The sequence below is a fragment of the Bombina bombina genome, chromosome 5 (genome assembly GCF_027579735.1).
Source record: "Bombina bombina isolate aBomBom1 chromosome 5, aBomBom1.pri, whole genome shotgun sequence".
In the NCBI taxonomy this organism is placed as follows: domain Eukaryota; kingdom Metazoa; phylum Chordata; class Amphibia; order Anura; family Bombinatoridae; genus Bombina; species Bombina bombina.
Genome location: NC_069503.1, coordinates 167,800,524 through 167,815,876, shown reverse-complemented (window position 1 = coordinate 167,815,876; position 15,353 = coordinate 167,800,524).

Below are 15,353 nucleotides of genomic sequence, written 5' to 3'. Positions count from 1 at the left end.
CAAGTATCCTGCCTGCTTCTGCATTTACCTGAGATGTTCAAGTGTAAACTAACCTGTCAAGTATCCTGTCTACTACTGCATTTACCTGAGATATTCAACAGTGTAAACTAACCTGTCAAGTATCCTGTCTGCTTCTGTATTTAACTGAGATATTCTGCAGTGTAAACTAACCTGCCGAGTATCCTGTCTGCTTGGCCTTTACCTGAGATATACTGCAGTGTAAACTAGCCTGTCAAGTGCCCTGTCTACTACTGCATTTACACGAGATATCATCCAGTGTAAACTAACCTGTCAAGTATCCTGTCTGCTTCTGCATTTACCTGAGATGTTCAAGTGTAAACTAACCTGTCAAGTATCCTGTCTACTACTGCATTTACCTTGAGATATTCAACAGTGTTAACTAACCTGTCAAGTATCCTGTCTGCTTCTGCATTTACCCGAGAAATTCTGCAATGTAAACTAACCTCTCAAGTATCTTGTCTACTACTGCATTTACCTGAGATATTCAACAGTGTAAACTAACCTGCCAAGTATCCTGTCTGCTTGGCATTTACCTGAGATATTCTGTAGTGTAAACTAATCTGTCAAGTATCCTGCTTCTGCATTTACAGGATATTCTGCAGAGTAAGATAATCTGACAAGTATCCTGTCTGCTTCTGCATTTACCTGAGATATTCTGCAGTGTAAACTAACTTATCACATATCCTGTCTAGTGCTGCATTTACCTGAGATATTCTGCAGTGTAAACTAACCTGTCAAGTTTTCTGTCTACTACTGCATTTACCCGAGATATTCTGCAGTGTAAACTAACTTATCACGTATCCTGTCTAGTACTGCATTTACCTGAGATATTCTGCATTGTAAATTAACTTGTCAAGTATCCTGTCTGCTTCTGCATTTACCTGAGATGTTCAAGTGTAAACTAACCTGTCAAGTATCCTGTCTGCTTCTGTATTTAACTGAGATATTCTGCAGTGTAAACTAACCTGCCGAGTATCCTGTCTGCTTGGCCTTTACCTGAGATATACTGCAGTGTAAACTAGCCTGTCAAGTGCCCTGTCTACTACTGCATTTACATGCGATATCATCCAGTGTAAACTAACCTGTCAAGTATCCTGTCTGCTTCTGCATTTACCTGAGATATTCTGCAGTGTAAACTAACCTGTCAAGTATCCTGTCTGCTTCTGCATTTACCTGAGATGTTCAAGTGTAAACTAACCTGTCAAGTATCCTGTCTACTACTGCATTTACCTTGAGATATTCAACAGTGTAAACTAACCTGTCAAGTATCCTGTCTGCTTCTGCATTTACCTGAGATATTCTGCAGTGTAAACTAACCTGTCAAGTGCCCTGTCTGCTGCTGAATTTACCTGACATATTCTGAGGTGTAAACTAACCTGTCAAGTATCCTGTCTGCTCCTGCATTTACATGATATTATGCAGTGTAAACTAACCTGTCAAGTATCCTGTCTGCTTCTGTATTTAACTGAGATATTCTGCAGTGTAAACTAACCTGCCAAGTATCCTGTCTGCTTGGCCTTTACCCGAGATATTCTGCAGTGTAAACTAACCTGTCAAGTGCCCTGTCTACTACTGCATTTACATGAGATATCATCCAGTGTAAACTAACCTGTCAAGTATCTTGTCTGCATTTACCTGAAATATCCTGCAGTGTAAACTAACCTGTCAAGTATCCTGCCTGCTTCTGCATTTACCTGAGATGTTCAAGTGTAAACTAACCTGTCAAGTATCCTGTCTACTACTGCATTTACCTGAGATATTCAACAGTGTAAACTAACCTGTCAAGTATCCTGTCTGCTTCTGTATTTAACTGAGATATTCTGCAGTGTAAACTAACCTGCCGAGTATCCTGTCTGCTTGGCCTTTACCTGAGATATACTGCAGTGTAAACTAGCCTGTCAAGTGCCCTGTCTACTACTGCATTTACACAAGATATCATCCAGTGTAAACTAACCTGTCAAGTATCCTGTCTGCTTCTGCATTTACCTGAGATGTTCAAGTGTAAACTAACCTGTCAAGTATCCTGTCTACTACTGCATTTACCTTGAGATATTCAACAGTGTTAACTAACCTGTCAAGTATCCTGTCTGCTTCTGCATTTACCCGAGAAATTCTGCAATGTAAACTAACCTCTCAAGTATCTTGTCTACTACTGCATTTACCTGAGATATTCAACAGTGTAAACTAACCTGCCAAGTATCCTGTCTGCTTGGCATTTACCTGAGATATTCTGTAGTGTAAACTAATCTGTCAAGTATCCTGCTTCTGCATTTACAGGATATTCTGCAGAGTAAGATAATCTGACAAGTATCCTGTCTGCTTCTGCATTTACCTGAGATATTCTGCAGTGTAAACTAACTTATCACATATCCTGTCTAGTGCTGCATTTACCTGAGATATTCTGCAGTGTAAACTAACCTGTCAAGTTTTCTGTCTACTACTGCATTTACCCGAGATATTCTGCAGTGTAAACTAACTTATCACGTATCCTGTCTAGTACTGCATTTACCTGAGATATTCTGCATTGTAAATTAACTTGTCAAGTATCCTGTCTGCTTCTGCATTTACCTGAGATGTTCAAGTGTAAACTAACCTGTCAAGTATCCTGTCTGCTTCTGTATTTAACTGAGATATTCTGCAGTGTAAACTAACCTGCCGAGTATCCTGTCTGCTTGGCCTTTACCTGAGATATACTGCAGTGTAAACTAGCCTGTCAAGTGCCCTGTCTACTACTGCATTTACATGCGATATCATCCAGTGTAAACTAACCTGTCAAGTATCCTGTCTGCTTCTGCATTTACCTGAGATATTCTGCAGTGTAAACTAACCTGTCAAGTATCCTGTCTGCTTCTGCATTTACCTGAGATGTTCAAGTGTAAACTAACCTGTCAAGTATCCTGTCTACTACTGCATTTACCTTGAGATATTCAACAGTGTAAACTAACCTGTCAAGTATCCTGTCTGCTTCTGCATTTACCTGAGATATTCTGCAGTGTAAACTAACCTGTCAAGTGCCCTGTCTGCTGCTGAATTTACCTGACATATTCTGAGGTGTAAACTAACCTGTCAAGTATCCTGTCTGCTCCTGCATTTACATGATATTATGCAGTGTAAACTAACCTGTCAAGTATCCTGTCTGCTTCTGTATTTAACGGAGATATTCTGCAGTGTAAACTAACCTGCCGAGTATCCTGTCTGCTTGGCCTTTACCTGAGATATACTGCAGTGTAAACTAGCCTGTCAAGTGCCCTGTCTACTACTGCATTTACATGCGATATCATCCAGTGTAAACTAACCTGTCAAGTATCCTGTCTGCTTCTGCATTTACCTGAGATATTCTGCAGTGTAAACTAACCTGTCAAGTATCCTGTCTGCTTCTGCATTTACCTGAGATGTTCAAGTGTAAACTAACCTGTCAAGTATCCTGTCTACTGCATTTACCTTGAGATATTCAACAGTGTAAACTAACCTGTCAAGTATCCTGTCTGCTTCTGCATTTACCCGAGATATTCTGCAATGTAAACTAACCTCTCAAGTATCTTGTCTACTACTGCATTTACCTGAGATATTCAACAGTGTAAACTAACCTGCCAAGTATCCTGTCTGCTTGGCATTTACCTGAGATATTCTATAGTGTAAACTAATCTGTCAAGTATCCTGCTTCTGCATTTACAGGATATTCTGCAGAGTAAGATAATCTGACAAGTATCCTGTCTGCTTCTGCATTTACCTGAGATATTCTGCAGTGTAAACTAACTTATCACGTATCCTGTCTAGTGCTGCATTTACCTGAGATATTCTGCAGTGTAAACTAACTTATCACATATCCTGTCTAGTGCTGCATTTACCTGAGATATTCTGCATTGTAAACTAACCTGTGAAGTATACTGTCTTCTTCTGCATTTACCTGAGATATTCTGCAGTGTAAACTAACTTATCACGTATCCTGTCTAGTACTGCATTTACCCGAGATATTCTGCATTGTAAACTAACTTGTCAAGGATACTGTCTGCTTCTGCATTTACCGGAGATATTCTGCAGTGTAAACTAACCTGTCAAGTATTCTGTTTGCATCTGCATTTACATGATATTCTGCAGTGTAAACTAGCTTGTAAAGTATTCTGTCTACTACTGCATTTACCTGAGATATTCTGAAGATGAGTTTTAACAGCTGTTTGACAGTACAGGAGGTACCTCATAAATATTGCAGGTTTGGTTCCAGACTACCACAATAAAGTGAATATAGCAATAAAGTGAGTCACACTAATTTTTTTGTTTCCCAGTGCATATAAAAGTTAGATTTACGCTATACTGTAGTTTATAAAGTGGGCATAGCACGTCCTCAAAAAACAGCAGTTAATGACCATGGACGTACCTGGCACGTTCTCTGTCAAATTAAGCGCTGGAAGTGATTACAAACGCTTCCAGACGCTCTCAGGGTATTGAAGCGATGCCTCGTGCAATACCCTTTAGACAGTAACCGATGGAGAGAGGGCCACCCTCTACCGATCGTTGGTGGCGTGGGAGGGTAAGGAGGGAGGTGGGTGGGCGGTCCATCCATGGAGAGGACAGGAGCGGGTGGGGCCGCTACGTCATGCTACAGGCAAGGGAAAAAAAGACTTGCGGCAGTGAGAGGGACGGAGGGGCAATGAGGGGGATCCTATGTGGGACCCATTGAAGGAAAGGGATCGGGGAAGGGGTAGAATAAGGATGGGGGACAGCTACAAAACATAAAACAAAATGTTTTTTTCATATTTTATTTTTAAAAATCGGCTTAAAATATAGCAAAGTGGGTACTGGCAGATGTGTTCAGCTACCTGCCAGTAGTGCAATGTTGCTCCTTCAGCAAATAATTACCAGAGAATGAAGCAAATTTGAAAATAGAAGTAAATTGGAAAGTTTAAAGTTGTATGTTCTGCTCAAATCATGAAAGAAATTTTGGGGATTTCCTGTCCCTTTAAGCATTTTCTTGTCTGGTCATCATATCTAACTTTGGGGTCCAAAGGGTAGAAGCTAGACACTACTAAACCAAAGTCAGTTCCAGTCACTAGTTGCGGTGCAGTCTGGTGTATTTTTGTCTGTTGCAGGTAAACCCTGAGGTCCAACCCTCATGTAGATCCAGGGCCAGATTAGCCTACCGGGAGGTTTCTCCACTGAGCAGACCTCCACTAATACACAGGGTGTTTTTTTGTTGTTGTTTGTTATTAACATGCCCTGCTGCCGGCACATAAATTATATTAATACAGTAGCTGAATATGGTGAATCACAGAAGCAGTAGCCTATAACCTTGGCAAGAGTTCATATCCTACTTAGAGGTATCATTTTTGCTTTGTGTGGAAGTTGGTCCTGGACCTAGAACAGAGAGTGATGGCAAGAACGGTATGAGCTAAATCCTTTATCGCAGGCTTAGATGTGCTCTTTCTTAAAAAAAGTCAACAGAAGTGTATTGCCTGTTTTGGAGACATTGTACATAGGGGCTCTAATGTATGTAAGCAAGTCTTGGGCAAATGATTATCATACTAGGAGTTAAAATATGATACATGTAGTCTACCCAATGCCCTGTGTCTGTATCTTTTTGACTACAGGAATGAAGAGGTTGGCAATGAAAAAAACAGATTAAAGGGCTATAATACCCAAATGTTTAAACACTTGAAAGTGATGCAGCATAGCTGTAAAAAGCTGACTTGAAAATATCACCTGAACATCTCTATGTAAAAAAGAAAGATATTTTACCTCAAAAGTTCCTCAGTAGCCACCTCCCATTGTAAAGGATTTCTAAGCAGCATATCAGTATGTCTGTCCCGGGACAGCCGAAGGGTTGAGCTTCGTGAACTCTCATATTATTTCACCAATCAGGTAAAGGAAGCTTACTATGAAATCTCATGAGAGTTAAGTCAAATCTCATGAGATCACAGGAAGAGTTCATGACCTCAGCACTGCTGATTGGCTGCTGTTCATTTCTTCATTTTTTTACCTGCAGCTGGGAGCAGGTGAAGTATAACTTTTTACACAGAACTTACTCTGCTGAGCTGAGGAGATTGTGAGGTAAAATATCTTCCTTTTTTACATAGAGATGCTCAGGTGATATTTTCCTGTCAGCTTTTTTACAGTTACACTGCATCAGTTTCAAGTGATTTAGCATATGAGTATTATGTCCCTTTAAGGGCGGCGGGTGAGTAAAAGGTGTTCATATGTCATTGTATCAGAACTCTGTATTAACATAAGCTTTTAAAATGTTATCTTGTGGGGGGAGGAGCCAACCGCCGGGGTGATAGGACAGACATAGCAAGAGCTCCTGCATCTAATGCTCAATTTTGGATCTTTTTCACATGATTTACCGGGAAAACATTTTCTCCAGTAACACCTATCACCCTGGCTAAACTATACCTATGGAAAACATAATTTATGCTTACCTGATAAATTCCTTTCTTCTGTTGTGTGATCAGTCCACGGGTCATCATTACTTCTGGGATATAACTCCTCCCCAACAGGAAATGCAAGAGGATTCACCCAGCAGAGCTGCATATAGCTCCTCCCCTCTACGTCAGTCCCAGTCATTCGACCAAGAAACAACGAGAAAGGAGTAACCAAGGGTGAAGTGGTGACTGGAGTATAATTTAAAAGATATTTACCTGCCTTAAAACAGGGCGGGCCGTGGACTGATCACACAACAGAAGAAAGGAATTTATCAGGTAAGCATAAATTATGTTTTCTTCTGTTATGTGTGATCAGTCCACGGGTCATCATTACTTCTGGGATACCAATACCAAAGCAAAAGTACACGGATGACGGGAGGGATAGGCAGGCTCATTATACAGAAGGAACCACTGCCTGAAGAACCTTTCTCCCAAAAATAGCCTCCGAAGAAGCAAAAGTGTCAAATTTGTAAAATTTGGAAAAAGTATGAAGCGAAGACCAAGTTGCAGCCTTGCAAATCTGTTCAACAGAGGCCTCATTCTTAAAGGCCCAAGTGGAAGCCACAGCTCTAGTGGAGTGAGCTGTAATTCTTTCAGGAGGCTGCTGTCCAGCAGTCCCATAGGCTAAACGTATTATGCTACGAAGCCAAAAAGAGAGAGAGGTAGCAGAAGCTTTTTGACCTCTCCTCTGTCCAGAGTAAACGACAAACAAGGAAGAAGTTTGGCGAAAATCTTTAGTTGCCTGCAAGTAGAACTTGAGGGCACGAACTACATCCAGATTGTGTAAAAGACGTTCCTTCTTTGAAGAAGGATTTGGACACAAGGATGGGACAACAATCTCTTGATTGATGTTCCTGTTAGTGACTACCTTAGGTAAGAACCCAGGTCTAGTACGCAGAACTACCTTGTCTGAGTGAAAAATCAGATAAGGGGAATCACAATGTAAGGCTGATAACTCAGAGACTCTTCGAGCCGAGGAAATAGCCATTAAAAACAGAACTTTCCAAGATAACATTTTTATATCAATGGAATGAAGGGGTTCAAACGGAACACCCTGTAAAACGTTAAGAACTAAGTTTAAACTCCATGGTGGAGCAACAGCTTTAAACACAGGCTTGATCCTAGCTAAAGCCTGACAAAAGGACTGGACGTCTGGATTTTCTGACAGACGTCTGTGTAACAAGATGGACAGAGCTGAAATCTGTCCCTTTAATGAACTAGCTGATAAACCCTTTTCTAAACCTTCTTGTAGAAAAGACAATATCCTAGCGATCCTAACCTTACTCCAGGAGTAACCTTTGGATTCGCACCAGTATAGGTATTTCCGCCATATTTTATGGTAAATCCTTCTGGTAACAGGCTTCCTAGCCTGAATCAGGGTATCAATAACCGACTCAGAAAAACCACGTTTTGATAAAATCAAGCGTTCAATTTCCAAGCAGTCAGCTTCAGAGAAGTTAGATTTTGATGTTTGAATGGACCCTGTATCAGAAGGTCCTGTCTCAGAGGTAGAGACCAAGGCGGACAGGATGACATGTCCACTAGATCTGCATACCAAGTCCTGCGTGGCCAAGCAGGTGCTATTAGAATTACTGATGCTCTCTCCTGTTTGATTTTGGCAATCAATCGAGGAAGCAGCGGGAAGGGTGGAAACACATAAGCCATCCTGAAGTTCCAAGGTGCTGTCAAAGCATCTATCAGAACTGCTCCCGGATCCCTGGATCTGGACCCGTAGCGAGGAAGTTTGGCGTTCTGGCGAGACGCCATGAGATCTATCTCTGGTTTGCCCCAACGTCGAAGTATTTGGGCAAAGACCTCCGGATGAAGTTCCCACTCCCCCGGATGAAGAGTCTGGCGACTCAAGAAATCCGCCTCCCAGTTCTCCACTCCCGGGATGTGGATTGCTGACAGGTGGCAAGAGTGAGACTCTGCCCAGCGAATTATCTTTGATACTTCCATCATTGCTAGGGAGCTTCTTGTCCCTCCCTGATGGTTGATGTAAGCTACAGTCGTGATGTTGTCCGACTGAAACCTGATGAACCCCCGAGTTATTAACTGGGGCCAAGCCAGAAGGGCATTGAGAACTGCTCTCAATTCCAGAATGTTTATTGGAAGGAGACTCTCCTCCTGATTCCATAGTCCCTGAGCCTTCAGAGAATTCCAGACAGCGCCCCAACCTAGTAGGCTGGCGTCTGTTGTTACAATTGTCCAGTCTGGCCTGCTGAATGGCATTCCCCTGGACAGGTGTGGCCGATGAAGCCACCATAGAAGAGAATTTCTGGTCTCTTGATTCAGATTCAGAGTAGGGGACAAATCTGAGTAATCCCCATTCCACTGACTTAGCATGCATAGTTGCAGCGGTCTGAGGTGTAGGCGTGCAAAAGGTACTATGTCCATTGCCGCTACCATTAAGCCGATCACCTCCATGCATTGAGCTACTGACGGGTGTTGAATGGAATGAAGGACGCGGCATGCATTTTGAAGTTTTGTTAACCTGTCTTCTGTCAGGTAAATCTTCATTTCTACAGAATCTATAAGAGTCCCCAAGAATGGAACTCTTGTGAGAGGAAAGAGAGAACTCTTCTTTTCGTTCACTTTCCATCCATGCGACCTTAGAAATGCCAGAACTAACTCTGTATGAGACTTGGCAGTTTGAAAGCTTGAAGCTTGTATTAGAATGTCGTCTAGGTACGGAGCCACCGAAATCCCTCGCGGTCTTAGTACCGCCAGAAGGGCACCCAGAACCTTTGTGAAGATTCTTGGAGCCGTAGCCAATCCGAATGGAAGAGCTACAAACTGGTAGTGCCTGTCTAAGAAGGCAAACCTTAGATACCGGTGATGATCTTTGTGGATCGGTATGTGAAGGTAAGCATCCTTTAAATCCACTGTGGTCATGTACTGACCCTCTTGGATCATGGGTAAAATAGTCCGAATAGTTTCCATTTTGAACGATGGAACTCTTAGTAATTTGTTTAGAGTCTTTAAATCTAAGATTGGCCTGAAAGTTCCCTCTTTTTTGGGAACCACAAACAGGTTTGAGTAGAACCCTTGTCCTTGTTCCGACCACGGAACCGGATGGATCACTCCCATTGTTAACAGATCTTGTACGCAGCGTAGAAACGCTTCTTTCTTTATCTGGTTTGTTGACAACCTTGACAGATGAAATCTCCCTCTTGGGGGAGATAATTTGAAGTCTAGAAGGTATCCCTGAGATATGATCTCTAGTGCCCAGGGATCCTGAACATCTCTTGCCCAGGCCTGGGCGAAGAGAGAGAGTCTGCCCCCTACTAGATCCGGTCCCGGATCGGGGGCTCTCGGTTCATGCTGTCTTTGGGGCAGCAGCAGGTTTCTCTGGCCTGCTTGCTTTTGTTCCAGGACTGGTTAGGCTTCCAGCCTTGCCTGTAACGAGCAACAGCTCCTTCCTGTTTTGGTGCAGTGGAGGTTGATGCTGCTCCTGTTTTGAAATTCCGAAAGGGACGAAAATTAGACTGTCTAGCCTTAGCTTTGGCCTTGTCTTGAGGTAGGGCGTGGCCCTTACCTCCCGTAATGTCAGTGATAATTTCTTTCAAACCGGGCCCGAATAAGGACTGCCCCTTGAAAGGTATATTAAGTAATTTGGACTTAGAAGTAACATCAGCTGACCAGGATTTTAGCCACAGTGCCCTGCGTGCCTGTATGGCGAATCCTGAGTTCTTAGCCGTAAGTTTGGTTAAATGTACTACGGCCTCCGAAATGAAAGAATTAGCTAGTTTAAGGACTCTAAGCCTGTCCGTAATGTCGTCTAGCGTAGAGGAACTAAGGTTCTCTTCAAGCGACTCAATCCAAAATGCTGCCGCAGCCGTAATCGGCGCGATACATGCAAGGGGTTGTAATATAAAACCTTGTTGAACAAACATTTTCTTAAGGTAACCCTCTAATTTTTTATCCATTGGATCTGAGAAAGCACAGCTATCCTCCACCGGGATAGTGGTACGCTTAGCTAAAGTAGAAACTGCTCCCTCCACCTTGGGGACCGTTTGCCATAAGTCCCGAGTGGTGGCGTCTATTGGAAACATCTTTCTAAATATTGGAGGGGGTGAGAACGGCACACCGGGTCTATCCCACTCCTTAGTAACAATTTCAGTTAGTCTCTTAGGTATAGGAAAAACGTCAGTACTCGCCGGTACCGCAAAGTATTTATCCAACCTACACAGTTTCTCTGGTATTGCAACAGTGTTACAATCGTTGAGAGCTGCTAAGACCTCCCCTAGTAGTACACGGAGGTTCTCCAATTTAAATTTAAAATTTGAAATATCTGAGTCCAATCTGTTTGGATCAGAACCGTCACCCACAGAATGAAGCTCTCCGTCCTCATGCTCTGCGAGCTGTGACGCAGTATCAGACATGGCCCTAGCATTGTCAGCGCACTCTGTTCTCACCCCAGAGTGATCACGCTTGCCTCTTAGTTCAGGTAATTTAGACAAAACTTCAGTCATAACAGTAGCCATATCTTGTAATGTTATCTGTAATGGCCGCCCAGATGTACTAGGCGCCAAAATATCACGCACCTCCCGGGCGGGAGATGCAGGTACTGTCGCGTGAGGCGAGTTAGTCGGCATAACTCTCCCCTCGCTGTTTGGTGAAATTTGTTCACATTGTACAGATTGACTTTTATTTAAAGTAGCATCAATACAGTTAGTACATAAATTTCTATTGGGCTCCACCTTGGCATTGGAACAAATGACACAGATATCTTCCTCTGAGTCAGACATGTTTAACACACTAGCAAAAAACTTACAACTTGGTTATAATCTTTTTTAGCAAAAAACGTACTGTGCCTCAAAGAGGTACTAACGATTAAATGACAGTTGAAATAATGAACTGAAAAACAGTTATTGCATCAAATTTTAAAACAACACAACTTTTAGCAAAGGTTTGTTCCCATTAGTAAAAAACAACACTAATTAAATTTGTACATAAGAAAACAAAACAACGTTTTTTTTTTTTTTTTTTTTTTTTTTTTTTTTTTTTTATACACAGTCACTATAAGAATTCTCACAGCTCTGCTGAGAGAATTTACCTCCCTTCAAAGAAGTTTGAAGACCCCTGAGATCTGTCAGAAATGAACCGGATCATGCAGGACATATAAAAGTAGCTGACTGGAATTTTTTGATGCGTAGCAAAGAGCGCCAAAAACGGCCCCTCCCTCTCCCACACAGCAGTGAAGAGAAACGAAACTGTCACAATTAAAGCAAAAAACTGCCAAGTGGAAAATAATGCCCAAACATTTATTCACACAGTACCTCAGCAATGTAAACGATTCTACATTCCAGCAAAAACGTTTAACATGAGAATAGTTATTAAAAGGATTAGTGACCTTAACACAGTAGTTCCGGTGAAATACCATCCCCAGAATACTGAAGTGTATACATACATGTCATTTTAACGGTATGGCAGGCTTTTCTCATCAATTCCATTCAGAAAATAAAAACTGCCACATACCTCAATGCAGATTCATCTGCCCGCTGTCCCCTGATCTGAAGCCTTTACCTCCCTCAGATGGTCGAGAACAGCAATATGATCTTAACGACTCCGGTTAAAATCATAGTAAAAAATCTCTGTCAGATTCTTCCTCAAACTCTGCCAGAGAAGTAATAACACGCTCCGGTGCTATTTTAAAATAACAAACTTTTGATTGAAGTCATAAAAACTAAGTATAATCACCATAGTCCTCTCACACATCCTATCTAGTCGTTGGGTGCAAGAGAATGACTGGGACTGACGTAGAGGGGAGGAGCTATATGCAGCTCTGCTGGGTGAATCCTCTTGCATTTCCTGTTGGGGAGGAGTTATATCCCAGAAGTAATGATGACCCGTGGACTGATCACACATAACAGAAGAAAGTTAATATAAAGCTCTGCAGAATTCGCTGAAAATACAGCTCTCTTTGAGTTCTCCTACATTGCCACGAGGTAGCCAGTATCCTTGGCCTGTCTATATACTATGGAAGCTTCCTTGCAATTGTCTTTACCAGGCGCTGGGGCACAGATATCGGAACTTTACCTTCTGACTGACAGCCGTGTCTATCGACAGGTCCCTACTAACAACTGACATCTACCATGGATCCCCATGCCCTCCTGCAGGAAATTGGCTTTCTATTACGGCAGTACCGGGAGGCCTACGCAGTTTCCCTGGACCCTCTTTGTGGCGGCCTTAACTTCACCCCCTTGGACACAGACTTCGCTAGCGCTACTTTCGTTGCGCCTTACTCGGGAGACACAGCATTGTCCCCCTGCAGCACCTCATCATCTCCATTCCTAGAACCCCAATTACAGGGACTCACCAGTTCATTACCGGAGATGGGCAGCTGCCTTGGGGCCACTTCAGCTCACGAGCCCTTATCTGGCTGGGAGCCCATTGAGCTGGGAGCTGCGGCTGACAGTTTGGTTGCGGAGGGACCCCGCAATCATAAGAGCCACATTGCGGAAACAATGGAGCATGCATTGCTTAAGCTCCCCCTACAATTGTTAAATCAGCTGTCTGCCCGACAAAAGACAGATTTGGCCCTGGGGATTCTAACTGGAAGTGAGGAGTCGGATCCTAAAGTTAAAAAGCATAAAAAGGGTGATCAGTTGCCTGAGACACTGCCACGATTGTGGGAACTTAAGCCCCAGATAATCGACGCTCACAACCGCTTGAAAGCTGGGGTAGGATAGAGATATTGTCCCTACTACCTTCTGGTGACTTAGCCTATTTTCACTGAAAGTTATGCTGGCTTATTGACTTAGGAGAGACACTGTTAAAAATGTATCAGACCTGATAGTTATTGACCTGTTATAACACTATTAACCACTTGTTCTGTATTTCTATTGTCTGGCTTAGCTGTTAGGCTGCTTGTGCTTCCTCCTCCATTTATGTATATGTAGTTTATTTATAAGTAAAGTATGATCTATGTTATTCCTTTAGCAAACTTGGGAAGTACAATTACCCATATTAATACCTTGCCTAATCAATTGTTTAGAATGCTTTGTTGCAGTTAAACTTAACGCTGTGTTCATTTATCACAACCACAAGTTTCACTATATTGAACACTGTACACCATTATGTAAATGCAAACGTTTTCCTATACAGTTACGTCTGCTTTAAGCAGGAGGCATTTCATTTCGTATTTATGTACTTGTTTACTCACTCTCTATATTGGAACCTAAGGTCACCACACTGATGTTTGCCTCTTTGTTTAGTGCATAAGTGCTAATAGTATTTTTTTTTTAAGTAGTTCAGGGAGGCTCAGCTAAATTGTACACCCATACATGGGACGGTTTTGCCTGCGGTCTGGACATAGGGCCCGTGTCTAGATGGAAGAGCTTAAAACTGTAAGCTAGTGGTACAGCCTACCCCTTAGCTCCACTTTCACCTTTATACTGCATGATTAACAACTATTTCTTATGCTTTGGTGTTACTCCTACCCTTAGATAGCTATGTGTGCCGAACAGTAAAAGTTTTAATCCTTCCCCAGACCATATTAAAAGGCGGAACATTCATATTGCACCCAATATTTGAAACGTGTATGGTATGTGCTTCACCGTGGTAAATATCTTCACGAGTAGACCTGATGGCCTGTTTATATTCACATAGGAAGGTTAGGCAGCCCACACACTCTAGTAATTTTCTGGCTCAATGTGTTTATATGATATTGATGTTCCATACTAAACTTACAATTTGTTATTATGATCGCAGCTTTTTTGTCTCATGTAGCTTTACCTCAAAGCCTGGGATAAATGTCTAGTGTGGGCTGGACCCACACATTAGTTGTTTATGCTACATGTCATGTCTACTTATAAACTCCTCCCCCCCACACCCCATAATGTACCTCCTAGTTTAGGAGCGCTAACTATGCGGCTTCTCTAGCCTATGCCGCACTTTTATAAATCCTAATCCTGCCTGCAAATAGAGTTAAAGCTTTTGATCCCAAATTTACTGTTTATTACTACACTATATTCTACTAAATGCAACATTCCCACATATTATATTATATCGACTATCTATAATATTTTTAACTCTATCCATAACAGATATAAAAAAAGAAAAGAGGTTGGTTTGAGGCCCAAAAGTGGTCTCTAATTCTATATTAACTTTCGGTAGATGTTTTATTTTGCTTATGTTTGAGGTTCTGGAGAGGCCTCTAGAGTTCATTTGAAGGTTTACATTCAAATTGGCAAATCACAACTGTAATCTAGTGTTGTTTGTTCTCCTTTCTAGATTGTTTGTATACACTCCACATTGCAATGTACTTGACATTCTTTGTAATGACTAATTGTGCATACTATTTTTTCTTCTTTTATTGTAATTTGCTCTTCGAAACCTCAATAAAAATTTATAAAAAAAAAAAAAAAAATGTTAACTTATTTTTTCTTAAATAATGGCTTGATCAATTTAGAGGCAGCTCAAGCTAGCGTTCAGTTCTATAAATGTAAAATACCAATATATATGACTTTGTTTTCATGGGCCAGAGTATGAGTAATAAAACTCCTTTCCAGAATAGCCTAGTACTCTTGTATAGAACCCCTAATCCACTTCACAGCTGCAGCACCCAGTAGTCAGCAAGATGGGACACAAGCACTGTGTACGCAACGTGAAAGAGGAACTAAACTGGGAATAAAAGCCAGGAACCAACAAAGAAAGCAGATATGAAACAGAGAAGTAGAAAAAATATAATCATTTTAAAACATTAAACTCAGTTATTTGCTATAATGCGTATAAAAGAAACTAAACAAGGTAACATTTTTGCAGGCAAATTTGTGAAACCTGTCTAAATTTATAATTAATACAACACAATATTAACGAAAAAGGTCAGGACAGCAGTAGCACTGTTTATCACAGCTTAATTTGCAATATCCAAAGAATTATCTTATAGTTTATTTACACACAAACTATTTA